Here is a 27,184-nt window from a genome sequence, read left to right as displayed (position 1 = left end):
TAAGTCCTTCCCACTCTCTACATCCCATGATTATTTTGTTCCTCCTTCTAAGTAGGACTGAAGCATCCGCAGTTTGCAGCACACTTCACTTGAATCTCTATTCAGTTTATTGCCTAATTAAAATTTTTTTTTATTATTAACTTGAGTATTTCTTATATACATTTCGAGTGTTATTCCCTTTCCCAGTTTCCGGGCAAACATCCCCCTCCCTCCTCCCCTTTCTTATCGGTGTTCCCCTCCCCACCCTCCCCCCATTGTCCCCCTCCCCCCAACAGTCTAGTTCACTGGGGGTTCAGTCTTAGCAGGACCCAGGGCTTCCCCTTCCACTGGTGCTCTTACTAGGATATTCATTGCTACCTATGAGGTCAGAGTCCAGGGTCAGTCCATGTATAGTCTTTAGGTAGTGGCTTAGTCCCTGGAAGCTCTGGTTGCTTGGCATTGTTGTACATATGGGGTCTCGAGCCCCTTCAAGCTCTTCCAGTTCTTTCCCTGATTCCTTCAACGGGGGTCCTATTCTCAGTTCAGTGGTTTGCTGCTGGTATTCGCCTCTGTATTTGCTGTATTCTGGCTGTGTCTCTCAGGAGCGATCTACATCCGGCTCCTGTCGGTCTGCACTTCTTTGCTTCATCCATCTTGTCCAATTGGATGGCTGTATATGCATGGGCCACATGTGGGGCAGACTCTGAATGGGTGTTCCTTCAGTCTCTGTTTTAATCTTTGCCTCTCTCTTCCCTGCCAAGGGTATTCTTGTTCCCCTTTTAAAGAAGGAGTGAACCATTCACATTTTGATCATCTGTCTTGAGTTTCATTTGTTCTAGGCATTTAGGGTAATTCAAGCATTTGGGCTAATAGCCACTTATCAGTAAGTGCGTACCATGTATGTCTTTCTGTGTTTGGGTTAGCTCACTCAGGATGGTATTTTCCAGTTCCATTTTCAGGAAATTGAACAGAGGTGTGTAGCAATGGGGGATGGGGAACTGGGAGATAGCCACCAGAAAGTCCCAGATGCCAGAAAAGTAAGAGGCTCCCAGGACACAACAGTGATAACGTTAGCTGAAATACCCTACAAAGGGGAGGGAGAACCTATTGAGATCATATCCAGAGGTTAGTCAAGACCTTGGGTTGAGGGATGGGGCCACCCACCCTTCACAAAATTTTAATCCTGAATTGCTCCTGTCTAAAGGAAATATGGAGACAAAGAGTGGAGCAGAGACTGAAGGAAAGGCCACCCAAAGACTGCCCCACCTGGGGATGCATCCCATATGCAGCCACCAAACCCAGATTCTTGCTGATGCCAAGAAGTGTTTACTGACAAGAGCCTGATATAGATGTCTCCTGAGAGGCTCTGTCAGAGCCTTACCAATACAAATGTGGATGCTTACAGACAACCATTGGACTGAGCACAGGGACCCTAAAGGAGTTAGAGAAAGGACTGGAGGAGCTGAAGGGGTTTGCAACCTCATAGGAAGAACAACAATATCAACCAACCAGACTACCCAGAGCTCCCAGGGACTAAACCACCAACCAAAGAGTGTGTATATATATATACATATGGAGGGACTCATAGCTCCAGCTACATATGTAGCAGAGGATGGCCTTGTCTGGCATCAATGGGAGGGGAAACCCCTGGCCCTACGAAGGCTTGATGTCCCAGCATACGGGAATGCTAGGGCAGTGAGGAAGAAATGGGTGTGTGGGAGGGGAAACTGGGAAGGGAGATTACAATTGAAATGTAAATAAACAAAATAATCAATAAAATATTAAAAAAGAAAAAAAATTCTTAAACCACAATAGAAGAAAGAGCAGCGCATCAGATTATGTTAATTGTGATAAGAATTCAAACCCAGTGCTTTATCTTTAAAAAAAAATGTTTAAGCAAAAATAGAGAATGCTATTAAGCTACGCAACAGGAAGTAGTCCAGGAATGCACGTTGCCTGTCACATGCAGAGGAGAGGCTCCCTGGCTTTTGGGATGTTGGTCCATCATCATGTTCTATCTTCAATTAGTTGATATGAGTTGTTGATTCGAAATACCCAAAGTTATATTATCCGAGTTAATAAAGAATTATGCTAGCTGGATTTTATTGTCACTTATTTCATACAATTTAGAGTCATTTGGAAAGAGAGAACTTCAATGGAGGAATTGATAGTTGATGTGGGAGGACCCAGCCCACTCTCTGGGTGGCAGAATAGATTTTTGAGATAGTCCAAGGGATGATACAGGATGCCAAGCTTCCGATCTGAAGCTACTACAAGTAAAGGAATATCAAAAGCCTGGTCCTGAAGGGTCTTGTTTTGTTATACGGCAAACAACACACACACACACACACACACACACACACACACACACACACACACACACACACACCAATCATAGTGTGATAAGCTATGTGCATAGCTCCTTGGATTACTTTGTTGACAAGAGGTGTGTCTTAGTGATTGTGTTGCTGTGAACAGGCACTGTTACCAAGGCAACTCTTATAAAGGACAACATTTACATGGGGTTGGTTTATGTGTTCAGTGGTTTCGTCCATTATCATCATAGCAGGAAGTATGGCAGTATGCAGGCAGACATGGTCCTGGAGAAGCTGAGAGTTCTGCATCTTGATCCAAAAGCAACCAGGAAAAGACTATCTTCCAGAAGCTAGGAAGAGGGTCTTAAAGGCAATAAGCACAGTGGTACAATTCCTCCAAAAAGGCCACACCTACTCCAACAAGGCCACATCTCCTGGGCCAAGCATATTCAAACAACCACAACATGGGATAAAGCTTGGTGTGATTTAAGGAAGTGATTGCTTTCCTTGTCCTTTGTCCATGACAAGAGAAGAAAAGAAGCATTTGGTTATTTTCTAACCAACTTTTCAATGAATATAATTTCTTAAGGTCATAAATTTCTTAATAAAAACAAAAACAAGATTGTTCATAGAAATATTGGGTTCACTGGTATATCATTAAACTGTATTATTAACCCCCCTTTGCTTATGTCTACTCAGCCTTCACTGCCCAAGGTCTAGCCTACTCAGACAGTTGGAGAAGGATGGTGTCACCTATTGCTGACTCCACATCTCAGCATCTGTGGTGTTCCTCAGCTAAAGCAATACGGGCTCTGCAGACTAGCCTGAGAGCTATCCAGTGTGGTGGTGATTGTAGAGAACACTTAAGCCATTTACACTTTATCAGTTTCTTGGTGTGTGCCTGGACCCTCATGGATACATAACACATTTAAATTCTGGAAATTTTGTGTCCATGTTTGACCTCCTGGCTTGACTTGACCCAGGTGGAAGTTAGCCTCCACTTAGAATAGGCAGCACACATTGAGAAATGTAGTAATGAGCTAGTGGAACGCTGTAGCATTTCCAGAGTACCTGTTGTAACTATAGACCTGGTTAGGAAGGCTCTTGAGTTTCGAAGTTTAGAGGAATTATTTCTGATGATCGAATTAGTAAAACCATCCTGCGTTCATTTTATCAACTTCCCACTGTATTAGTATTCAATAGGTTGATAATATGACAATACTATTTTAAATTTTTTTCTTTATAAGATTTCATTTATCTTTTGTGTGTGTTTGAATGAATGCATGAGTACATGTGCTCGTGCCCATGAAAGCTAGCAGGGGTGTTGGCTCTCCCTGAAGCTGGAGTTACAAGGCAGTTGGGAGCCACTGTAGGGATGCTAGGAACTGAACTCAGATCCTCTGGAAGTGCTCTTAGCCACTGAGCCATGTCTTCAGCCTCAGGTATCATGCTATTTATAAAGACTCTTGAGAGAGCTCTAGTGACAAAATAATAGTTGGGGAAACAAAATACCCCCATAGTTGTGCATCTGTCCCTTTCTTGAATGCTAAGAACTGCTGTTCCTTAACCAGAGAGGAGCAGGCTGTTTTCTCCTTTGAAGCCACCCTTGTAGTTGCCATTCCTAGACTTGCTCTGAGTTCAAATCCCCAGATTCTCCTTAGAAGATTCCTTGCCTTCTTACAAGTGGCCCAATTCAGCCATGCCGACTTTGCCATCTATCTTGGGGTGGAGTGTCTGACAGAATGTAGGCCATGCATCTTGTTCATAAAGTGCCCACTGCCAACTCCCAGGGATTGAACTCTCAGCCATAGTCATGGGTTTTATGCTAGACAATAATTTAATCTTGCAATAGTATGTTCATTAACTTCTTACAATGAGAAAGGGGTGCAGGTATGCTAGAACACTGAGTGTTCTATCACTCTTTGCCTAATTCTTTTGAGGCATAGTCTCTCCCTGACCTAGTTGGAACCTGTGTTGTTTAGCTGGGCTAGCAGCCAGGAAGCTGCAGAAATTCTTCAATCTCGATGATACAGAGCACTGAGGTTTCAAGCCTGTCTACAAGTCTGTCACTTGTATATAAACATGTGACTTGTTGTAAGGGTGCTGGCATCTGCACTCAGGTCTTCATGGTTCAGTAGTAATCCGTCTTAACCACTATGGAATCATCTTTCAAGCTGCTGTTCCTATATTCTAAAGAATTACAGGGAGAGATTCCTGCAAGATGAACGGTCCTGTCTCTGGATTGTCTTCATTGTGTGTTTTAAATAATAATGTAAAACTCTTTTGATACATATAACTTAAAGATCACAAAGTCCAAGCAGTGACCTTTGCTGGGTAGACTTTTAAAATTTCTTTGGCAGTTGTAGCTTACTTTGTTTTGTGTTATAGAATGAATGGTAGTAATTATAGTCTTAGAAAGGGTATTTAAAACAAAACATGGTTTGTAATTCTAAATATTCCCCCTCAGTTTTTTTCCATAGTTTTTAGATAACAGAACTAATTCCAACTAAGATTATACTCTTTCCTTGTTTGGGCACAATTTTTCAATGTAAACAGCATCTTGAAGATAAACATCTTAAATCTTGAACAGGATATGGTAGTGCCTGTCTGTAATTCCAGGACTTGCAAAGAGGAGGTGGGAAGGTCAGGAGTTCAAAGCCAATCTGAATTATAGGATGCTGTCTCAGCAAATTAACAACAGACAAAACCATAAGTCAGACATATTGTGTAAGTACGGACCAAGTTTGTGTAAGACGTCAAGTCTCTAATTCTAAACGGAGTCTGAACTGTGAGTCTTATGTTAACTAACTTGCACATTATGGAATTGTAGTTAACAATCTAATTTATTACCTGCCTTTTCCACCCTGATGGGCTCCTCCCTCTCAGGCCCTAGTGCACAATGCCTGCTTGACCGTGCTCGCCATTCCCCCTTTTAACATCACTGTCTATCCTAGTCCCGTCTAACCTGCTGTCAAGAAGTTTAACTACAGCGGTCCCTGCAAAAGCTCAAAGGTACCAATGCGTCCAAGTTCAGAGCAGAAAGTTCTAAATAACCCAAAGCATCTCATTCTAGGCCCAAATCTAAATGTCTGTCAAAACTTTTAAAAACCTGACCTCCAACGTACATTTCTAAAATTGCCTCCAACGCCTCGCCCCATAAACTCCACTGTGTGCTAGAGAGGACTTCGCACTGCACAGGGTGACATCTGTTGCTTCTGTTTACCCACCAAATTCCAACCCTGGCTTTAGGATCCTGCCTTGGGTTTCTGATTTAATTCAGCCCGTGTTTCTTCCTCATTCACTTCAGTGCTTGCTGTTTAAGGTCCACCCCATTCCCCCAGCCCTCCCCTCCCCACACTCCACCCCTTCTCATTCCACATCCCTCAGTCGCCCCCCACTCTCATGTATGTCTTTCAGATTTTATGGGCCAGTTTAGGTTTCTGTGTGCATACCTCCTGGTTCTTTTGTCTGGAACATTCCTTCCATATTTGGTTTCCTCCTCTAAGCCTCAACCAAAATGTCACATCATTAGACAGGCTTTCCAGGATTACAGTAGTTCCCGACATCCATCTTGTTCACCTCAGTAGCTTTCAAAGTCCATCCTCCAGGATGTAGTTTCATGAAGATGTGGAGCCTGTCTGTTCTGTCTGCCCTCTCTCCAGTACCTCCTGGGATGTTATTTCACTTTATTCCCTTGCCCCCCATAGATTAAGGAAGATTGTCTACTGATTTAAAGGTTGATCTCTGCTATTAACCCCACAGGGATCCACTCAGAAATAATGTTTTCCCAACAATATCTTTTCCCAACCATCCCAGAGCAGTTGATGCATAAGTTTAACCAACACAGTAGTACCTAAAGAGATATTTAACTTGGCTGTACCACCAATGCTTTTCTTAATGGGCCTCCGACAGGAAAAACAGTTGTATCACTTTGCTAATGTGTGTGTGTGTGTGTGTGTGTGTGTGTGTGTGTGTGTGTGTACACACTTGTGTACAGAGTATGATGTGTTATGTATATGTATATGTGAGTGTATGTAAATGTGTTATAGGTATATGGCTGGAGGCCAAAGGTCAATATCTACAGCTTTCTTTGGCTACTTTCCACCATATATATTTTTAAAAGTTATTTTATTACTTCTGTCACTTATGTGTGGGTGGCCTAAAAACCACCAGATTCTCTGGAGCTGGGACATAGGAAATTGCTTGATGCTTAACATGGGTTCTGGGAATCTAGCGTCAATTCTCTGGAAGAGGAACAAGGGCTCTTGAGCCATTTCTCCAACCCCTCTGCTTTATTGATTGTTGATTGATTGCTTGACATAATCTTTTGATGAACTTGGAGCTCACCAACTTAGCTAGATGAGCTGCCCAGCTAACCCTAGGGATCTACGTGAGTCTACTCTTCCAGTGCTGTGCTTGCAGAAATGAATTGGCATTAATATGGATTCAAGGGACCAGGACCCAGATCCTCTGGCTTCCTTGGCAAATACTTTAGCAACAGCATCATTTCCCCAGACCTTCATTTAGGTTATTTGGAGCAAGTCTGATTCTTTCATTAAGTAAATGTTTCAGTATTTATTTTTCTATGTTTATATTTATTACTATTAAAACTGTCTTTATTATATAAAATAATATATTACACAAGCATGTGCACGTGTACTTCTAGAGGTAAGAGAACAACTTTCAAGAGTCAGTTTTCTTATTCAACTGTAGTATGGGATCCAGGGATCAAACTCAGGTCAACAAGTTTTTTAGTTTTTGTTTTGTTTTGTTCTTCTCCACTGAGCCATCTGGACAGCCTTGTTTTTTCTTCTCCTCAGCCCTCTCTTCTTTTTCCTCTTTTTCTGAGCCTGAGTCTCATATCGCCCTGTGTGACCCGAAACTGCCTATGTAGACCAGACTGACCTTCAACTCACTGAGACCTGCCTGCCTCTGTCTCTGTCTTTGGAGGGCTAAGATTTAAGGATTGTCCTATGACCAGCAACTTTTGGAAAAAAAACACTTTACAGTATATATTTATTGCAAGTTTTCTCAATTTTTACTTCACCTACAAAAATAAATGGGATAGCTCTGGACTTTGAAGCCATGTGATAAATAAAATGAAATGAAGTCCTGGTATGTGATTATCTTTGTAATTTGGGTAAAAGTCAAATTACTTGTTTTAATGGAAGAAAAATTATGGGTACATAAAGAATGAGGATTCTTCAAAGTAGCTGCTGAGGCCTGACCATGTATTTGAGAGAGCAAACAATAGAATGTTCCTGAGCTTGCAGGCAGTGGTGTTATAAACACACATATAAGAATGCTATTATTATCTTGGCCCTAGGCAACCGATGTGCTGAAGAAAAACCTTCTAGTGACATCTTTCAAAGCTCAGCTACTTGAGAAATACAGGAAATTTACTCAGAGATAATTCTTTCTACTCAGAATTGCCTCAACACAGTGGCAATGGGGCTTAGACTACACACTGTCGTCAGTGCATTTAAATTCCGACAGCATAAATATTTTCAAAACCCTGCAGTGCCTGGAAGTCCTTCTGTGAGATGAGTAATAGGGTTTGTGCCCATTGTGACAGAGTCACTAAACTTGGATGGACATTTGCTCCACCAAATTTAGAGGGATCTTGGAGAGCAAAAAACAACTTGTGAAATTATCGCTGTAAGTGGATAGAAGGAATTAGGGCAACCTAATTCCTAATCCAACTGTTGGTGAACACGACTATGTGGAGCCGTATTTTCTACAGTGGATTGCTATATTTATTCTAACTGTGCGAATCTTTCTATTCATACCACATAAACTTGCACTTTGTGATAGAATAGAGGTGCCAGATTCGCCTTTTACTTTATTTGTGAATGGAAAAGGAGCCTTTAAAAGTATAATGACATGAATTGCTAGGTATGGTGTCTTGTACCCTTGATCCCAGAGAGGTGGAGGCAGGAAAGTCAAGAGTTCAAAGTCATCTTTTGCTGGCCAGTTCAGTTTGAGTCCAGCCTAGGCTGCATGAGAGAGTCTGTCTCCTACATCAAAAAGAAATAAATTATGAGATAAGAACAAAAAGGCATCCCTCCTTGGTTTTTGCTTCGGTTCCTGCCTCCGGTTGTCTGCTTTGAATTCCTACTCCACTTCTCTTCCTGATGGACTACCATCAGGACCTGTCTGCCCAAACGAAGCTTTCCCTTCGCAAGTTGCTTCTGGTCAGAAAATTTTATCCCAGCGATAGAAAGCAACCTGAGAGAAAAGAAGAGGAGAAGTGCTTTAAAAAAATATTGATGATACTAATTAGGAAATGAATTAAGGAGTTGTAGGGAGGAAGGACAAGATAGTGACTGCTGTTGGTATGGTAGAGGCTCTGCAGGCTTCCTAACCAGGGTACTTAGAATAGTGGAGTTTCGGGAATTCTCATGATGTCTGTTTGCTTTGAGATATGGCTTCACTATGTAGCTTAGGCTGACCTTGAACTCATCCATAGATACTTCGTGCTTCCCACGTGCTGGGATGACAGGTGCGAGCTACCACACTTGCAAGGGATACAATGCTTTCTTCACACAGAAGTTATTATACGCTTTACAATGTATTCAGACTTGGGATTCTGCCTGGTTTGTTGTTGTTTCTGAATTGGAACGTGTGTGTTCTATCCTTTGAAATGTCTTAAATAGGTCAGGGGTTTTGAGTTTGGGGAGAAAAGCTTGAAAAGGTTTGCATTTTAAAGTGATTCAACATTGTTCAACTGTTTTTTATACACACACACACACATATGTATAAATAAATAATTTGAGGTTTGTTTAAAACATCGCTTTTTAAAGACTTTAAAAATGCTCAACATAATTCATTATCTTTTCAACTTCACTTTTAGTCTTTTGGAAAAAAGAGGAAGTAGTGACTGCTTAAGGGCAAGCAGCAGTAAAACACACACACACACACACACACACACACACACACACAAACATGCACACACTCGCATACTCCTAGGACCAGTTAGGTCACATGTTTTTAAAGCATATTTTCATGCACACCCCTAGGACCAGTTAGATCACATGTTTTTAAAGCATATTTTCTGACTTCAAAGCCTTGTTTCTGAAAATTAAGCATGTACATTTATAACATTAGTCTTCACCAGAGGAGCTCTGGCCCTCTCTTGAATTCCACCTTAACATCCACAGAGACCAGCCCATTTCTTAGCCCCTCCTACCAGCGGGAGAAGACTTTCTCAAAGTCGGAACTGTGAAGGGCTCCCATCAGGGCTCCCGACTGACAGAGAGCTAGAAGGCACAGAGAAACCTGAGGATTCTCATTTAACTCTGGGAACTGTAAGCGATGTATTTACTCTCCCTGCCTGCTTCCTCTTGCACTTTTCGTAGCTATATCATCAGGGCAGCTTCCTAGCAGGAAGGCAGCCACGCGTGATTAAAACCTCACTTGTTCACTCCTCTGCCTTTGGGAAAAGTTCACAAAGCAGGCTTCAGTTTCCTTCTAACTGATGAGGATTTGCTTTCCTGGGTCTAAGGGCAGATTGGAATAAAGGTATAGGTCGTTTCCTTCAGCGGGTGCTGGGAAATTGAGTATAGAGAAGTGAATTGGCGCTCGGTCGTGTTCCACGTGATGCCTCCCAGTGATTCCTGACTCCTGGATTTGAGTTGCATGTTGCTAGCCAGTGAAGATGGTCAGGGGCAGTTTGGTGACTCATTTAAATTTTAATTAATAAAAAAATAGTCATACTAGGCAGAGAATTCCTGGTTCTTTAATGGGTTTCTGTGTGCTGTGACAGATAATACTGAAAAACTGTGAACTACAAACATTGCTGCTCGCAGTCTTTGGGTAACTTGTTTTGACAGGAGAACGGGTCAAAACTTTTTTATCCAGTTGCATGCTTAAATTTTGAAAGCGAATACCGTTTTTAGAATTGGGGTTCAAAAGATGAAAGCGGGAAAGGCACTTGGTTTTGAAATAAGTGACTTAACCTCTTTGTGTCTTTTACAACTTGTAATGATTTCATCACTTCAAACACTGGGTTAAGAAAAATGTTCTTGATGTTGGCCGATGATTTAAACTACTTTCACTGAAGGCCAGTGGAGAGTGTTAGAGATGTGCCACTTAGAAAGGGTGGATTCTAGTAAGATATTTTGGATTCTAATTTGGGGAATGGTGTATATTTGTTTCTTCTGTTTGTTGAATACATTTGAAATTGCAGTCAAAGAAATTCACAGGGAGTTTAACGAAATAAACGTATCGAGTCTGAAATTATATCCCAGATACATCGAGACCTTCGCAATGAAGCTAGTCTCTGTTTCAATTGAATTCAGGAAGAGTTAAATTTTAAATTAAGCAATAATTGTGAAATTCATAGAGAAGTTTAATGGCCTTTTCTCAAAGTTTTACAGAACTTCCTCTAAGGAAAACATATTTTATGGGAAGGAACACTTTCATTTTAACTGTATACGTTTTCAAATAGCATTTATTTTTAAATAGAAAAAAAATAAAGTTAGGAAGCACACGTCTTAGCCTCTGGTAAAGTTCATGTCACAGAAGTCAATTGGCCTGTTTTTAACCCTTGTCTTCCCTAGTGCTGCTACTTAGACAGCAGAGTCCTGACACTAATTGTTTGATTGCTTAAATATTAATAAGCATGTTCTAGGAGTAGAAAAAAAGAGGAAGACAAAAGTTGCCACGTCCGTTTTTACTCCCTTTCTATATATCCTCACATCCCCCTACCGTACGCCATCATGCTGGTTATACCTCTTTCTTTCTTTATGATCGCTAACTCCTTTACAAACATTTTGAGAACTCTGAAGTTCTCCTAGGATAATGAACTCATGCTTGTCCAGTGCATAGAAATCTGAAAGAAAAAAAAAAAGAAATTCACACATTTTTTCCCAAAGGAATGGGACATTTTCACAAACCTTGGGACTCTCTGATGCTTTATCCAGGTGAAGCAGCAAACACTTCCACATGTGAGGTGGAGCTGCTCCACTGTGCCAGCATCTCCACAGGCACTCGTTCACTGACAGGAATTCCAAGCGCCCCACTGCCACGAGTAGAACCACTTCCTAGAAAGCCAGTGACCCAGATTCTAGACTCAACCCCAACGACAATCTCCATGAAACATCAGGCCTATCATCGTTTGCAACTTTTGATGGGTCTTTTCGTTTAAACACAATAAATTCAATGGAGAAATAGGTGCAAGTTTTTGACTGGAGCCGGAAGTGGATCTACACATCCTGCTCTGTCCTAACATTGTGAATTGTGTTTCCCGGACTGATCCTGTGCTTTAGTCTTATTTTTCTATCACACCCATTGTCAAAATCTTGCTAAATAATAGAACAATTGCAAAGAACAAAATAAAAACATATGTTGATTCTCCTCTAAGGAGTTACTTACTTTTAAATGGCCTTCGTTTACTTACTCCTTTGGTAGTCATCGGTTACCTATCATGCATTAACACATAGAAAAAGAATCCATGCATTTTCATTAATTTATGCCTTTAAATATTTTCCCTTATACTATAGAATCTACTCATTAACTTACAAATTGGGGAGTTAGATTTTGGTGCCATTTTATATGGCATTCTCCACCAATTTATGACTTTAATTAAAACATATTTTGATAACTGCAACTCTACATTCATCCATATTTTCAGCAAATACTAATAAGTCTCTACTCTGAGTCAGATATCATGTAGGAGATGATATCCTACCAAGGTTGATGATAATCTATGAACTAAAGACTATGGTTCTTACCATGAGCTGTCTTCAGTCTGTGGCTATGCTGAACTGAGCAATCTTAAATGACTGAATATTTAGATTGATTATAAATATTAGTTTATATCAGTCTCTATAGCTCAATCTGATTCAGCCTTACAAGTGCATTTCTAGATAGCAATGAGATCATAAACCACCTAGTTCCTTAATCTCCACATCGTTACATTTTTTTTAAGCTGGAAAATAGGAATAAAAATAAAATTCAGTGTGCTGACAATGCTCAAAATATTTAACAAAATGCCTCTGAATACTACCTAATCTTTGCCATTTTGCTTTGGAGGAGTGTATCCTTCTTAAGTAGCTTCAGGACTGGAGTTTGCCTAACATTGGATGGTCTCATACAGAAAAAGCAGAGAATCCAGTCATTCAGACACCTGCTACAGGAAGAGCGCTGCCTTATTTCCAGGCACATCTCTTTCTTAACCAAGTTCAGCAGGTTCGGAATGGTACTTAGAAGGGTTCACCTTTTGATGTGACTTTAACAGTTTTTCCTCAGTATTAACTTTTAGCCTAGCAAACCTGAACAGCTATTCTTCGCACTATCAAAGATTGTTCGGAATCCTCATAGATTTTGAAGAATGTCAAGAGTCTTAACGATGTACTTCCAAAGTAGAAATAGAGATCCTGTAGAAACTACCTTCCTCCTGTTTTAGGGAGTTCGGTCTCAGTGTTTCATGGAACTCCCCTTCACAGTGGATGGGACTGCACAAGAACGTGAGAGGAAACAGTATTCTCACAGACTCATAGTTCACCAGAATTGAGGAAATGCAAGAGACTTCTGAGAAGAAGCCTCAAGCCTTCTGTAGCATCTTTCACAGCACTAGAGATATCCAGGCTTGCTTACGAGAAAGTAGGGCAAAGGCCAAGAGCTGGCTATGTGATGGTTACTCATAAGAAAGTTTGTAAAACGAATGTTCACGTTTATCAATAATCAACTCTGACCAACTCATCATCTTCTACCTCTTGACTAGTGGGGCGACAAAGCTGGGGAATCATGATGCTGGGGTCCTTTTTTAGAGAAGGCAGTGAGCAGGGAAGATATTCTTCTGATCTTCTGATATGATCACCTGTAGGGTGTGTGTGTGTTTGGGTGTGTGCGCGTGCGTGCTTTGCAGGTGGGCTGAAGCATGTTTTTGCTGCTCTTGATGTGTAGCCCTCAGTGTTTTACTGTCTGTGGCTTTTAATCCACTCAGAGCTATCTTTAAATACAGTTTCCCTTTCTTCTAAAACAAATACAAACATTCAGTGTTGAGCATAAGCAGTTTTGAAAACCTGCACTACCAGTTTAATCGCTTAATTAATTCAAATGTCTACAGAAAAATGCAACACGTGCCTATTGAGTGAGCTGGGATTGAAAGACAAGAGACAGCAGACCTTATCTTTCTTTTCTTTCTTAACACATGCATCTGTGAACAATCTGCTCAACCTTCTACTCCTTTGCTTGCCCTTGGAATCTACAGGCAACGTCAGATATTTTAAGTGAAGAGTAGGTTTTGAGCTAAGTGTCCCTAATATGCCTAATTTTGGCATCCTTACCAAATATAGAAAACTCATGTGTCCACAAGACTCAACTTATATTTTTTTATTCATTTGTCTGTGTTTATGAACTATTTTCCAATCATTTAGTTTGAAGAAAAATGTGAGTTCTATTATTAGCTCCTATTTATATAGCGACAAGTGGCTTATAAGAAGGCTACCTAAGAACTTCATTCTTAACCGAGGCTGATAGCATAGGCAGGTAATCCCAGCTACTTGAGAGAAGCTGACACAGGAGGTTAGCAAATCCAAGGCATACCTGGGTGCCACATTAAGTCCTTTTCCTTGTCAAACATTCACTAAACTGTAGATTCTGTCCTCAATACTGAAAAAAACAAAACAAAACAAAAAAAGAAACAAACAAAACAAAACAAAACAACAACAACAACAAAACAACCCCAAATAGCATGAACAGAAAATTCCATTCAGCTTTGTTTTTGTTGATGTTTTCGTTGATGGCTGAATTAGCAGAGCAGTCACTGCTGTTGATACTTAGAGGGATGAAAAGAGAAATCTGGGGGAAAAAAATCAAATGGCTCTCTGTACTAGCTTATGTCCATGGCCTGCACCTGATGCACTTTGGAAACTTGTTATTAGAGCGGCCAAGTTGTTCATAATCCTTGCTCTTGATGTGCTTCATGTGTGCTTCTTAGCCTCCTCCAGCTGTGGTTAACAGAAAAACTAAGGGGAGGCTCAGCACAGCACATGCTCGCAAAGCCCCGTCCCACAGCAGCTCCATTGCTCTGCCCTTGCCACCTGCTCAGTGATGGATAGGACACTGCACCAACATCGCAGGCTCTTTGAAAAGATTAGTTTCAGATTTGTTTCAGATTTAGTTTCAGGGTTTTTGAACTGCTTAGCATTTTATGTACGCACACAGTGCTTTAAAGGCATATGCTATTTTATCAAAACCACAAAATAGACATATTAAAGACTGATTTATGTTTTTATGAATCATGATAAGAAATACTTATTTAACACAGGGATTTACATCCGGGTGGCAACAGAGGGGAGTCTTTAGAGTATTTGGAGTCTTGAGGTCCTTTTCATCTCTGATTACGCTGGACAGTATAAAGCACTTGCCTTCACCCTTTGTAGAACAAAGTAAGAAGTTTACTTTTCCTAGCAATCCAGAAGGTTACAGTCAAGAAGATAGCTTCTCGGAGCTTATAAACTATTCTTAGTGTGCATGACGTGGTCATAATTAACAGCTGAGGGCTGGATGCTGGGTGCATCTCTGCCTCTAGAAACATTAGGTCAGCAAATAGCTTCAGAATTTCAGCCAGTGGATTGGCACACTTCCTATTTGCACCACACTTCATGCCCATAGCTTTGACAAGATAAGAGAGTCGAATGCAGTCTATAAGCAGCGAACTGGTTGTTAACCCCTGGATGAAGGATATTTTCTTTTTGGGTTTACAGATCTGTAATTTCAGAAGATATTGCTTGTCTGGGGGTGTTTAGGGGAAGAAAAATGTGACTTAAATTTTTAGGTTCTGATGTTTATTTATGGAAACAAAAAGGCAATTGATTTTGTGGAATTTTTTTACCTGTATTTTATGCAATATTTTGAAAACATCAAGAGAAGTAATTTAGAGCAATTGTGTCCGAAGTTATTAAAAAATCAATTTGGAGGAAAGTGCATTAAGATGTATGCATGTACAATGATATAGATTATTCTATATAGACTCTTTCATCTAATTATGATGTCTTAATAACCATCAACTACTTACTCTGTCCACTATGACCTCAAATATCAATAGCTTTTGATAGCCTTTTCATTCATAAAGAAGAGGGAGATGATTTTAAAATCAACTGAGTTTATGAGCACAGGTTAAAGAAGAAAAACCTGGCATTTTTATAATTCATGGAAGAGCATTTTACTTTCACTGTACAATGTACATGTCCAAATAACACCTTCTAAGTATTGACAGAGTCTTGATTCTCAGAAGTTACAACTAACACACTTTATAAAGATTTGTTGTAGCAAAAATTGTAATTTAAATACATTTCTTGAAATCAAGGGTATATGACACATGCCTATAATCCCAGGCAGGTAAATCAGGGTTACCTAGGAGACAGAGTGAGTTCAAGGCTCACCTGGCCAATCTAATGAGGTCATGACTCGGAGCAAATAGTGAAACAATAGGGCTAAGACATAGCTCAGTGGTTAATGTATTTGCTGAACCTGTGCAAGGCCAATATAAATATCGAAATAAAAAGGTGTCGTTTAAAGCTGTTAAACAGTTATTATAATCTATTACTTATATTTATTTCCCCAGTAACAACCAATGATTTAAATTTAAAGTACGTAAACATTTACAATATTTAAACAGAACTTCCTCCCTCCTTTGCATTGTCTACCGTGATGCCTCTCAGTCAAAACCAGAAAGATGAAATGGACAACTTAAGAAGATTCAAGGGATGAGAGGCGATGTGTTCGAGGTGCATAGGATGAGGGTAGCATGGCTCCCATGGGCTCCTGGCAGAGAAAAGCATTTGTAAAGGAACCTGAAAAGAACCAACCATAAAATCAGATGAGAAAACAGGGGTTTAGGGTAATGTGGGAGTTCGGGAAGGATGGTGGTTCCAGAGGAAACAAAGGTTGGGTAGGATGAGGGTGGAGAATTGGCTTCCTTGTTAGAGAAGGTTGAGATTGTTCCTGACCTTCCCCAGGGACATCTCAGTGCAGTGATGGAGGCAGACTGACTAGAGGAGGAGGCAGAAGTGGGATAGGGATGCCAGAAGTCAGAGGACAGGGCGCATCTGAATACAGAAAGGAAAGAATCCTTTCTGGAAGGATCAGGGACTGGTAGAGACTATAGTACATTTGGCAATCTGATAATCTGATCGAAGTTGATGTTTGATGATTCAGGAAAGAAAATCTTTGCCTTCAGAGTAGAGAGTCCTTGAGGGAGTGTGGAGGTAAGAATCTCTCATTCAGAGCCATGTGCCCAGGTCTGTCCAGGGGATGGAAGTCTGCCTCTTCAGTGACTGATTGTCACATGTAGGACAGTCCCAAGCTAATCCTGGAGGGTGAGAAGGAAGTCAAGTCACTTCCATGAGTGGGAATGCCTCTTCATGTTCTGAGGCTCAGAATCTAAAATACAACCATGACTCGGTTGGGTTATGTCTCTGTAGCAGTTGATTTTAGAGTGAGTGTTTCTTCTGTTTTGCTTTTTTTTTTCTGAGAAAGAAAAGGAAGGAAAGGAGAAAGAGAGGAAGAAAGGAAGAGAGAAAGAAAGGAAAGAAGGAAGGAAGAAAAAATGAAAACCTTGAAAATAAAACAGTGTATTCAGTAAAACAAACAGCCAAACAGTACCAGATCTTAAACATAAAACATCTCAAGTAAAAATACAGAGACATCCAGGAATGTGTAGGACTCGGGTTCTTTAACACAAGTTAGTTAGTAATTGGCAGGGTGTGTCACACTTTGGCATGGTTTCCAGTAGGCAGGAATGGAGCCTTTGTTCTTCTCAAACCCGTGTTGGATTTCATGCCTCTCCTTGTCCATGTTAGGCCTGCTTCTACACTTCATCGAATCTCAATGACTTTTGACCTGTTCCAAGGGCCGACGTGTTCTGGAATCTGTTTTCCTCATGTACCACTTGGTAGAATAGCTGCTGAAGTTGATTTGAGATCTGCGTTCTGTTTGCCTCCTGCTTGGCTCCTGCTGGCTCCCTAGTGACGTCTTTAGGTTCCACTTGAAGTACATAGGCTGCCTTTTGTCTACCACTCCAGTTTCAGAGGAAAAATTAAAAGTACCTTATTATTTTAAGACAGGCATTTTGAGCCGGAACTCAGTATTTAGACCACTCTGGAGCCTCAACTTCCTCGTGCTGGGGTTACGTAACACCTGGTTCTCAGAGTGTTGGTGTATCTGATAAGATAGTCTAGAATTTGATTGCATTCATGGATTCTACTGTACAGGGTTGGGAGTCAGGAGGAGAGTCCTTGCCTGGCATGTGTGGGGCTCTGGGGTCTATCCCTAGTACCATCAAAAGCAAAAGCAAATCCAAACTGAACCTTTATTATTGTGCTTGAGACAATTAGTAATAAAACAACAATCAAAAGGAGAATCTTTCTCAGAGTCCTACTACAGAGCTGAGCTTTCTTCAACCTGATCTTGTTTTTTTGTTTTTGTTTTTGTTTTTTGTTTTTTCTCATCTGAAGGCCACTTCTTTTGCTTCTTTTTCAAGCACCAGACAGTCTTAGGGAACAGCTGGTTGCTATAAGCAAAGTCATGGGTTCTTCCTACCCATGACAAAAATGATATTATTGAAATATTAACTCATATATTTCTTCAAAGCTAAAAAATAAATCACAGTTTTAAAGGTCCATTAGCCAGTATCATAAATTCTCTGTACATAAAAGAGCCTCACTTCTGAACCACTTGGAGCCTTAGTCTGAGGAGCTCAAGCTGTTCATCTTGTAAGTGGAGTAAACACTCCGGTCAGAGGCTGTGCCATTGGCTCTGGCCTTACCGTGAATAGCTGCACTTCCCCATGATAGGAACCCATCCCTTCCCCTTCCTTCCTCTCTCCCCCCTTCCCTCCTGCTTTCAGGACAGTCGTGAAATGGAAAGTAACTGTACACTCCCCTCCTGGTTCTCACTATGTTCCTAAGTTATAGTTTAGTCAACAGTCAACCATCTTCCTCATCTGTAAAACCAAGGAGACTGTCAGACATTAGTTTTGTTAATTTTTTATTTAAAAAAAGACTATTGGTAGAAGCTGAACTGAGACCCTACAGGTTTGATTTAGACTTTTGGTACAGCTTTCTAGCTTAGGCACAAAGGTCAAGGAAATATACAGATGATATTTGGAGGGAGTGAAAGTCATGTTAAGTTATCATCAAATTCAATGCATCTTTGAATAATATTCAGGGTGGAGTACAAGAGCATTATGGTTCCAGCAAAGGACAATAGCACAGAGCGAATGCATTTCCTGCCATGTTTACCCACTATAGTTCTGCCATGGTACTATATCTCATCATAATTTTTTTAATACTCTGGTGATTTCATTAAATGGATTTAACCTCAGACTGTTTTGAGGACTTCCTTCCTAACCTTCACTAGACTGCTATCAGCTACCACAACCAAAAGGTGACTAAGAACCATTGAGAATATTTCCCTCAAGCACGAACTTTATCTTTACTGATACCTTAATCCTGCAAGAGACTGGGTTTATTTCTCATTTCGAAAGGGAATTTCCATTCATGGTATCTAGAAATACCATTTTTAAGATTTCTTATATCTAAGAAGAAAATTGTGTCTTTAAACCTCTTTTCTGTGTTACACAATCCTGGACCCGTGGGCTTCCGTTCTCATGTTTAATGGTTAAACTTCCTCATGATGCCTAGACAGCGGTATGAAGCGCTCACCCAAGTTTGCATACCCCCCTCTTAAAGATTTTAGTTCAATTGTTCCATTTAAACATCCTGTTGACATCACATTTTAAAGAATAAACAAGACCAGTATCCCAAATTTCCAAAATAGTTGCTGATCCATGTTGATCCAAAAGCCAAGTGCAGAAGTTCATTCAGAAAGAAAATGGCTCCCAGGAGACAGTTCTTCTCATCAGATGGATTTGCAGAAGGTTTTGCCTGGACTTTGTCTTAGAGAAAATATGAAGCTTTATCTGTGGGGCAAGCTATAGTAAATCACTGGTAGAAAAGAAACAAAAAGATTAAAATCTATCAGTTAAAGACCCATTGGGTCCTGTTGTAAAATACAAGGATTCCCAAAGGGCCATATTTGCAACTCTCAGTCTGCAGAAAATACACACACTTGGCCTAAAAGCACCCTGACTTCTCAGCACTTTGTGCCCCTTTGTTAGGTGTGTTTAAAAGGGTTGACAGTGACTGAATCACCTTCTCAGTTTCTATAAGGGGAAAGGCAGACCTTTCTCACTCTATACTGGCTAAAAATGAACGTTGAGTATTTTTCAGTCATCACTGTAATTCTATTCCAGTGGTGGTCTAATTGACAAAAGGGTTTTTATTTAAAACAACCTGTGCAGTATTTGTAAGCAACCAGCTTATAACTGTGGTTCAAATATAGAAAAGTATAAAAGATAAACAAAGGATAAAGTCATCTTTCATCATTAACATGGGGAAACTTGGCTACTAGTTTTTCTCAAGTTCATTCATTAAGTCTACTTTCTACCACCAAACTAGTAACTAGGTCACTTAACCTACTGGCCGAGCTAAAATGCATATACTTATATCGTTTTAATTTTGATTAATTTTTAAAATCTTTAACGTGTACACTGAGGTAGAGAGAGTGAGCTATGAATGTAGAGCTGTCCTCTCCCTAGGCTAACTTGGCCGGGCTTGTCTGTTCCTTCGGCTGCTGCTTATAAACTTGATGCACAACGATGGCAGGCATTATAAGAGAATTTCCTCCAACTTCAAAATATTACGACTCTAAAATATGGCCAGAGTGGCTACTTGCTTAGGTGAAATGATGGAAAATCACAGCCAACATGAATGTCAAGGAAAGAACATGAGAAAATTATCTGAGGACTGGACTGGTTTGCTTTGTTTGTCATTCGGTGTGAAACTGGGCTGGCCAGTTTGCTTACTCTGACATGTGCACATGCCCCTGAGTGAGTGTTTCCTAGTGGCAAGGTTGTGTAGGAAAATGCTACAGGGAAGCAATAAATAGTGTTCATTGATGTGGAATGCTGAGGGCTGTGCATGGAAGCCTGCTGAATGGTCAGGTGTGGTGGCTGTCCCATGGAAATGGTGAGTGCTGCCTTCTAACCAAAGCTCTGCCTCAGTGCGGGACTCAAAACAGCTAACTCCCCTAACCCCCCCCCCCAGCCCCTTGTCATTGCATGCCTCACTCAGCAACTAACACCCTGACATTCACAATCCATTTCACATTGCTGGATTCTGGATTGCTATGCCTAAGTTATTGAACTGTGTTTTAAAGGGATGATTAGTTAAAAAAAAAGATCAGTCAGATGGGCCGTAATCCAGCCAGACAGATGTTCTTCTAACAGAAAATTTGAACACACATAGACACGTGGGGCATTTGGAAAGAAGAAAAAGACAAGTGCGGACTGAGTGAGAGGACCACCACCTGTAGGCAACGAGAGGATGCTGGAGACACAAAGTGCAGTGCTTTGGTTTTGGACTTCCGCTTTCTAGAACTGCAAGAAAATGAATGATCATCACAAATCTGTAGTCTTGTCTTCTTTCTTTTTCTTTCTCTCTTCCTTCCTTTCTTTCTTTCTTTCTTTCTTTCTTTCTTTCTTTCTTTCTTTCTTTCTTGGTAAGATATGACATTTCTGGCATGTTGCTTAAGGCTTTCCAATAACTCATTTCTTCTCGAGCAATTTCCAAATGTTTCTGGATATTGTGTCATTTAAAAATTGTTTATTTTGTGAGTGTGTGTGGTGTGTGTGTGTGTGTGTGTGTGTGTGTGTGTGTGTAGATACTGCTTTTGTTCAACAGCTGTGTGTGCTCACTCTTTTCCTTTGTCTCTCTGTCTCTGTCTCTCTGTCCCTGTCTCTCTGTCTCTCTCTGTCTCTCTGTTTCTGTCTCTGTCTCTGTCTCTGTGTGTGTGTGTGTGTGTGTGTGTGTGTGTGTGTGTGTGTGTGTGTGTATTAAGGTCAGAGTATAGCTTAGAGAGTTAGTTTTCTTCCTTGCACCATGTGGGTCTTGGTTATTGAACCCAAGTCATCAGGCTTGGCAGGAAGTGCCCTTTCGCACTGACTCATCTTTGCTTGAGTTGAATTTGCCCATCGAATTTGCTTGAGCACATGTGGCAAAAATAAAGTTCAATGGAGAAAAAATTAGTACTGAAATAAGCCAGTGCTTAGGTACCTAGTAGTTTGTTGTTCTAGGTTCTGTGAATAGAGAATTCCCTTACATTCATTCTCAGTACATGGTTCATTTATATTCTGGGCAGTTTTCTCTAGTATTCCATGAAAAGTCCTTATTTGCTTATTTGTCCTTTTATCAAGAGTAGTTAAATAATTGTTCCTGGTCCAAGTAGAGAACCTGGGGAAGGAAGCAGAACTCTCTTTGTGCTGTTCAGAGTTAGGGCCACCACTATGTAATAAAGTCCACAGCTTGTGCTGAGCTATCATATAGAAATACAATGGTCCAAGCTGGTAGATATATCAAGAGTGCTTCCTCACAAAGTGCTTAGACAGAACACTGAATGGCAAGCACACAGCTCCAGGGAGAGCCACAGCTGACTGGGAGTCTTTAGCACTGAGTCTTTCCCTGATATTTCTCTGCCCCCTTCCTGTGTATCTTCTTAGTTTGTGCTTCTCTGAAGTCCTATTTTAAGCCAATAGACTCTGTTCCTTCTTTGATACTCTGGTGTGTGTTCTGTATGTGGTTGTGGGTTTAGAGTGAGCTTTAGGAACGCACATGTGACTGAAGAATTAGAGACCTAAAAGAGAAAGCAGGAAGGCCAACAATCAGCTCCAAAGGAAGAGCATGGGTTCCAGTGCATGGTAACAGGGGCGCCATCGTGATGTGCTGGGTAGGCCCTGCGGTTGTGTGACTGGGCTGAGAAACCCACCAAGTTGATAACCCATCTCTCCGAGTCTGGGAATGAGCATTTACATCTCTGAGTAAACAAGGAAGCCCTCAGGTTTTCTGTACTAAAGTAGTGTGGTTTGGGGGGACATTTCTTATACATTCATTCCTCTTAAACTACCTTTTTACTTGTTTGCTTTGAGACAAGGTTTCATTAGGTAGCCTTGGCTTACCTGGAACCCATTATATAGAGCAGGCTAGCCTCTAACTCAGAGGTCTACCTGCCTCTGCCTCCTGAGTGACGAGATTAAAGGCATGTGCCACCATGCCTGGCACATTTACTGTTTAAATTCCTACCGCTCATTTTTCTCTGGCTGTGGTTGATAGAAAGCTTTGGTTAGCTTTAGTTTAAAAAAAGAGAAGCATCATTCACACCATTCAAGAATGGAACTTTCGGAACTTTCGTAAGCCCTGAGTGGTAATGCATGTCTAGGGGAGATGCTAATAGGGCCCAGAGCCAGCTCTTTTGTTTCCAGGGCAGCTGCGTGTCCATTATAATGGAGAGAACCTTGACCCTAGCTAGCATCAGACAAGCCAGTGGCCCAGTGTTTTTACTTTTTAAAGTCGTAGTGTATTAGAAGTGTAAGCACTTCATATTTTCTACTCAAAACTCAATCTTGACCATTCAAAAAAAGCACAAGATCCTTATAAGAGCTTCTCAATAAACTGGCCAATTTCAGACTTCTTAGAACTCTCAGCAGAGCCAAATACCTCCAGTAGAGTTGAGGCAGCTTGGGAAAGCCTCTGTTTTGTAAACACCACTTTGTTATTTCACTCATTTCATTGGCTTGTGGTTGGAGTTGACATACATTTGCTCATTTTATCCACTGAGTCTGTGAGACGGAGGAGCCACTTCCTCATTTCATACAGCAGAATGCATGGGGGAATCAGGACAGGAGAGGAAGCCAGCTCTGGCTCTGGCTGAGAAGGTGGTGCTCTGTTGTGAGAGCTCATGTCACTACCTGGGAAGCATAAATTCCTCTCCTTCTTGCCTTCAGATGCCATGGCTCTAATGCTCTAATTATACTCTAATTATACCATTCTCATTCTCTCTCTCTCTCTCTCTCTCTCTCTCTCTCTCTCTCTCATTCTCTGTTACATCTCCTTCCACAAGAGAAAGAAGTGACAAAACACTTCAGGTCAGACGTTTAGTTTTTATCCACTTTTTCTGAGAAGCCTGTGTCACCCCAACATGACACAGCATCCGATTTTGGTTTTGGTCACAGCATCCGATATTAATTACTTATTGAAAGCCGACAGAAGCATGTGTGTGTTGGGACGTGTTTTCAATTCTGAATATTCCAGAGGTTTCTAATTATAGGGCGTGGGGGTGGGGTATGGGGGTGGAAAAAAGACCAAGACAAAACAAAAAACAAAAAAGGGGGTCCTGGGGATATGGGTCAATGATTAAGAACACTAATCACCCTTCCAGAGGTCCTGAGTTCAATTCCCAGCAATCACATGGTGGCTCACAACCATCTGTAATGGGATCCGATGTTCCCTTCCGGTGTGTCTGAAGACAGCAACAGTGTACTCATATAAATAAAATTAAAAAACAAAACAAAACAGTAACCCTTCAAACCAATAAAACCATAAGGTTATATGTCTTACTGCAGGCTTGCAAGATAGTCTTTTCACAGGAAGACTGGTTGTTTAGCCCAGTTAGAAGAAATGAGGGAAAACCTTCTTTTTCATGAACAGTCATTCTAACAGTTGTGTAACTTAATTGTAGTAAGAGTTCCAGGACTGAGCTAATTGTGGGGGTAAAGACATTTTCCTAGTGTTTACAATGGATAGTTGGGTAGAGATGTCTTAATACCACAGAAACCTAAGGTATCTGCTGCCATTACTGTCTCTGTCACTGGAGGGCAAAAGTGGGTGAGAGGAAGCTGATTCCTAACCAGAACTACAGAAGTGGACTCATTGACAGTAACTATGCCTGGTTTTTGTCCCGAGGAAAAGTGACTGTATCCCAACCCAGTTCCCTTAGGAATGCTTTAATTTCCTTAGGAATAAAAATCGTACATATAAATGAAGTCTATTGACATTTCTTTTTTGAGACAGAGTCTCACTATGGGACTGATGTTGAGCTCACAGATACCCCTTCCTTTGTTTTAGAGCCCTCGGATTAAGAGCACGCACCACCATAGCCCCCATAACATGCACTATATTTTAAAATAAACTAAAGATAATTAAGATAAGAAATCCTTAAAGTGTTATGTAGAGTTCTTGCGAGCCATTTACTAAGGTTCCTCATTGTATGCAACCAAAGCCAGGACACTAACATTGGTACAGTAGTATATCATATTTATGATATAATACTAAAGTATTACAGACTTTGTTTATATGTGTACAAGTCTTCGGTATTATTCAATCTGAAAGCCATTGACTTTTGACTGGAGGACAAATCTATGTTCATAGCTTTGCTGTTTCATTTTTGAGAACATTTCTTACTATGTAGTTGTTCTTTATTATTTTTTCATCTGTGCATGTGTTTATTGTCATTTACTTATATTTAGATTGTTATTAGCATGTGCCATGATGTGTTTTACTGTGATATTTTCAAACATGTTTACAATATATTTTGACTGCATACCCTCAGTTCGTTTCCACTTCTGCTGATTACTCTACACACACACACACACACACACACACACACACACACACACCCTCACACACACTTTCATGTTTTATTGGTGTTTAATTTTTTCTGCAAATGAATGAAATGCATTAGGGTTACAGCACAGGCAATTGAATAGGTTATTTACCAAAGCATGAACAGCTGACATGTGGCTCTAGCACTCAAGAAAATGTTGCTCTCCTTTAGCACCCACTAAGTTCCTATAGGTCTTCCAGAGAGACACTGGGGCTTGTGAGACCCATCCTATTCCAGGATAAGATGTTGCATATCCCCATCCTGTTCATGTCCTGTGCTGGCGATCAGAGATGCTGTGAGTTTAGGAAGATGATCCTGTCATGTCCAAACAACAGCCTTCCACACCACTCTACCCCTTTCTATGGCTTTTAAATTCTTTCCATCCTCTGGTCTGCAATTTTCCTTGAGCCTCTGGAAAAGGTGATGCAGATGACTGTGCATTCAGGGATGCCTTATTCTCATCATTTTGACAAGGTGTGAGTCTATACAGTAACCTCTACACACTGCAAAGGGAAGCTACGTGATCAAAACTGACACCAGCACTATTTATGGGCAGAAGCATAAATATTTGTAAGGTAGTTTGGCAAACCATCATACCTATATCAATATCTGTATCTGTATACTCTCTCTCTCTCTCTCTCTCTCTCTCTCTCTCTCTCTCTCTCAAACAAACAAAAAACAAAAGGCAAGCCAGGGTTTCATCCCCTGTGACTTCACCGACCATTGGCTTTTGACCATGTTTTCAGCACCAGACATGGATTCCCACTTGTGGAGTAGACCTCAGTTCCAATTAGAAAGTAATTGGTTAACCCACAAGTCATGCCAAAGTTGCACCATTTTGCCTTGCAGGTTGGTAATGCAGCATGCAGGGTCCATAGCTAACGATGTTGGTGATAATTATTCCCTAGCATCCCAAGAGCCTGCACAGTATCTGTGAAAACTGTGAAAACCACTAGTTGGGAGGCAGAATCACTTCTACCTTGACTTCTCTAGTCTTGTATACAGTGCCTTAAACAATAGAGTCTTATGATTTATTCCTGGCAGGCAACCAGGAGTAGATACATTAGCTCTCAGGGTTCTCTCTGGCCAGGCTGACCTTAAACCTAGAATCCTCCTGACATAGCCTACCAAGTCCTAGGATTCTAGATGTGTGATACCTCATCTGGTTTCACAGTTTTTGTTGGTAGATACATGGTTGAATTTCTCTCCGCCATTGTTTTTGTTCACCCACAACTCATTTCTTTCTTTTCTTTTCCTTTTTTTTCGGAGCTGGGGACCGAACCCAGGGCCTTGTGCTTGCTAGGCAAGCGCTCTACCGCTGAGCTAAATCCCCAACCCCCACAACTCATTTCTATATTGACTTATTTTTAGTCTTCTGTTCTCCGTACTTGGTAGCTCTTTTCTGGTGAACTACTTTACTTGTTTGTCTCATTTTGGCCTGGTGGTTAATTTAAATAATGTTGTTAATATTTCAATGATATTGGAATGAGTTTGTTAGTAGTTCTAGGAATTAAGCTATATGTATTTATTACAGTTTTCTTCATGTGAGTAATAACTTATTCTTGTAAGATACTTTCCATGTAGTTACAATACTTCTTTTCTTATGTGGCTATTTCTGTTATATGTATCCTATCTGCATGTGCCATAAATCATGTTTCTATAAACCTCATCCCTCTATAAAATGTAGAGATAAAACTAAAACTTGTATTGAATCTGATATTCTTCATTTCTTCCTATGGATTCAGACTATCTGTTATCTTTTCTATATCCCAATATAACTACATTTATCACATTCTTCTTTCTCTCTCTGTCATATAGCTTCTACACACACACACACACACACACACACACACACACTCACAATGGAATCACACACAGTCTTTTTAAATCAGCTAAGTGTAATTTTATCATCTTTGGCATAGAGATAAAGATAAAATATATCTTTATCTTTTATTTTATCATTAATTTTTAAAAGTGGCATGTAAGTTTATTGGTTTCTTTAACTCTGTTTCTTGGTGTGGACTCGGGTTATTGTTATTGTCTACTGTCAACTTCCTTTCAACCTGAAGAACTTTCTTTACTATGTCCTGTCTCCCCTTCCTCCCCTTCTCTCTCCCTCCTTCTCTCCCTCCCCACCTCTTTCCCTTCTTCCGTTCTGACCCCAAGGTCTTCTGAATGTTAGGCAAGTGTTCTAATACCCAGCTGCATTTCCTGTCCTTTAGTAGTTTTTAATTAATTTTAAGTTAGCATGCAAAGTAATAGGTTTCATCATGACATCTTCTTCTGTGAGTCATTGTGCTTTGGTCTCATTATTTCCCTTCCTAGTATTCCTTCCCAGCTGCTTCTCTTCTCTCTATCAGCTGGTGTTCCCCCTTGACTTATTA

The 27,184-nt window shown here is 40.6% G+C and overlaps 1 protein-coding gene across 1 annotated transcript in view; it reads left to right on the top strand.

Moving 5' to 3' along the window:
* The first annotated feature begins 9,496 nt into the window (after window positions 1-9,496).
* Pla2g4a (phospholipase A2 group IVA) overlaps window positions 9,497-27,184 on the top strand; it is a 144,432-nt gene continuing 126,744 nt past the window's right edge. Inside the window, exon 1 of the mRNA NM_133551.2 lies at window positions 9,497-9,601. The gene's annotated coding sequence lies outside the window, so the exon portion shown is untranslated. The remainder of the gene's footprint in view (window positions 9,602-27,184) is intronic.

The sequence above is a fragment of the Rattus norvegicus genome, chromosome 13 (assembly GCF_036323735.1).
Source record: "Rattus norvegicus strain BN/NHsdMcwi chromosome 13, GRCr8, whole genome shotgun sequence".
Classification (NCBI taxonomy): domain Eukaryota; kingdom Metazoa; phylum Chordata; class Mammalia; order Rodentia; family Muridae; genus Rattus; species Rattus norvegicus.
The sequence above is the reverse complement of the archived record's forward strand: the minus strand, read 5'-3'. Positions and strand labels throughout refer to the sequence as shown.